The sequence below is a fragment of the Siphateles boraxobius genome, unplaced genomic scaffold (assembly GCF_051911475.1).
Source record: "Siphateles boraxobius isolate OS27281-9 unplaced genomic scaffold, OSU_SipBor_1 136, whole genome shotgun sequence".
NCBI lineage: Eukaryota > Metazoa > Chordata > Actinopteri > Cypriniformes > Leuciscidae > Siphateles > Siphateles boraxobius.
In genome coordinates, this window is record NW_027508740.1 from 382,501 (window position 1) to 385,000 (window position 2,500).

The 2,500-nt window shown below is 70.3% G+C and overlaps 1 protein-coding gene across 1 annotated transcript in view; it reads right to left on the reverse strand.

The window, feature by feature from the left end:
* Nucleotides 1-2,500, reverse strand: part of fblim1 (filamin binding LIM protein 1) — an 11,159-nt gene that overhangs the window by 6,641 nt on the left and 2,018 nt on the right. The gene's annotated exons all lie outside the window — the stretch shown is intronic.

Sequence of the window (2,500 nt, forward strand, 5' to 3'; positions counted from 1 at the left end):
GTCTGCGGTGGGGTCTGGGTCTGCGGTGGGGTCTGGGTCTGTGCTGGGCTCAGTGTCTGCGGTGGGGTCTGGGTCTGCGGTGGGCTCTGGGTCTGCGGTGGGTTCTGGGTCTGCGGTGGGGTCTGGGTCTGTGCTGGGCTCAGTGTCTGCGGTGGGGTCTGGGTCTGTGCTGGGCTCAGTGTCTGCGGTGGGGTCTGGGTCTGCGGTGGGCTCTGGGTCTGCAGTGGGCTCAGTGTCTGCGGTGGGGTCTGGGTCTGTGCTGGGCTCAGTGTCTGCGGTGGGGTCTGGGTCTGTGCTTGGGCTCAGTGTCTGCGGTGGGGTCTGGGTCTGCGGTGGGCTCAGTGTCTGCGGTGGGCTCTGGGTCTGCGGTGGGGTCTGGGTCTGCGGTGGGGTCTGGGTCTGTGCTTGGGCTCAGTGTCCGCGGTGGGCTCTGGGTCTGCGGTGGGCTCAGTGTCTGCGGTGGGCTCAGTGTCTGCGCTGGGCTCTGGGTCTGCGCTGGGCTCTGGGTCTGCGCTGGGCTCTGGGTCTGCGCTGGGCTCTGGGTCTGCGCTGGGCTCTGGGTCTGCGCTGGGCTCTGGGTCTACGGTGGGCTCTGGGTCTGTGCTGGGCTTTGGGTCTGCGGTGGGCTCTGGGTCTGCGGTGGGCTCTGGGTCTGCGCTGGGCTCTGGGTCTGTGCTGGGCTCTGGGTCTGTGCTGGGCTCAGGGTCTGCGGTGGGCTCTGGGTCTGCGGTGGGCTCTGGGTCTGCGGTGGGGTCTGGGTCTGCGGTGGGCTCTGGGTCTGCGCTGGGCTCAGTGTCTGCAGTGGGCTCTGGGTCTGCGGTGGGCTCTGGGTCTGCGGTGGGCTCTGGGTCTGCGGTGGGCTCTGGGTCTGCGGTGGGCTCTGGGTCTGCGGTGGGGTCTGCGGTGGGCTCTGGGTCTGCGGTGGGGTCTGCGGTGGGGTCTGGGTCTGCGGTGGGGTCTGGGTCTGTGCTGGGCTCTGGGTCTGCGGTGGGCTCTGGGTCTGCGGTGGGCTCTGGGTCTGCGGTGGGCTCTGGGTCTGCGGTGGGCTCTGGGTCTGCGGTGGGGTCTGCGGTGGGCTCTGGGTCTGCGCTGGGCTCAGTGTCTGCGGTGGGGTCTGGGTCTGTGCTGGGCTCAGTGTCTGCGGTGGGGTCTGGGTCTGTGCTGGGCTCTGGGTCTGCGGTGGGGTCTGGGTCTGCAGTGGGCTCTGGGTCTGCGGTGGGCTCTGGGTCTGCGGTGGGGTCTGCGGTGGGCTCCGGGTCTGCGGTGGGCTCCGGGTCTGCGGTGGGGTCTGGGTCTGCGGTGGGGTCTGGGTCTGTGCTGGGCTCTGGGTCTGCGGTGGGCTCTGGGTCTGCGCTGGGCTCTGGGTCTGCGGTGGGCTCTGGGTCTGCGGTGGGCTCTGGGTCTGCGGTGGGGTCTGCGGTGGGCTCTGGGTCTGCGCTGGGCTCAGTGTCTGCGGTGGGCTCTGGGTCTGCGGTGGGCTCTGGGTCTGCGGTGGGCTCTGGGTCTGCGGTGGGGTCTGCGGTGGGCTCTGGGTCTGCGCTGGGCTCAGTGTCTGCGGTGGGGTCTGGGTCTGTGCTGGGCTCAGTGTCTGCGGTGGGGTCTGGGTCTGTGCTGGGCTCTGGGTCTGCGGTGGGGTCTGGGTCTGCAGTGGGCTCTGGGTCTGCGGTGGGCTCTGGGTCTGCGGTGGGGTCTGCGGTGGGCTCTGGGTCTGCGGTGGGGTCTGCGGTGGGCTCTGGGTCTGCGGTGGGGTCTGGGTCTGTGCTGGGCTCTGGGTCTGCGGTGGGCTCTGGGTCTGCGCTGGGCTCTGGGTCTGCGGTGGGCTCTGGGTCTGCGGTGGGCTCTGGGTCTGCGGTGGGGTCTGCGGTGGGCTCTGGGTCTGCGCTGGGCTCAGTGTCTGCGGTGGGGTCTGGGTCTGTGCTGGGCTCAGTGTCTGCGGTGGGGTCTGGGTCTGTGCTGGGCTCTGGGTCTGCGGTGGGGTCTGGGTCTGCGCTGGGCTCTGGGTCTGCGCTGGGCTCTGGGTCTGCGGTGGGGTCTAGGTCTGTGCTGGGCTCTGGGTCTGCGCTGGGCTCTGAGTCTGCGCTGGGCTCTGGGTCTGTGCTGGGCTCTGGGTCTGCGGTGGGCTCTGGGTCTGCGGTGGGCTCTGGGTCTGTGCTGGGCTCAGTGTCTGCGGTGGGCTCTGGGTCTGCGGTGGGCTCCGGGTCTGCGCTGGGCTCTGGGTCTGCGCTGGGCTCTGGGTCTGCGGTGGGCTCTGGGTCTGCGGTGGGCTCTGGGTCTGTGCTGGGCTCAGTGTCTGCGGTGGGCTCTGGGTCAGCGCTGGGCTCTGGGTCTGCGCTGGGCTCTGGGTCTGCGGTGGGCTCTGGGTCTGTGGTGGGCTCTGGGTCTGCGGTGGGCTCTGGGTCTGCGGTGGGCTCTGGGTCTGCGGTGGGGTCTGCGGTGGGCTCTGGGTCTGCGGTGGGGTCTGGGTCTGCGGTGGGCTCAGTGTCTGCGGTGGGGTCTGGGT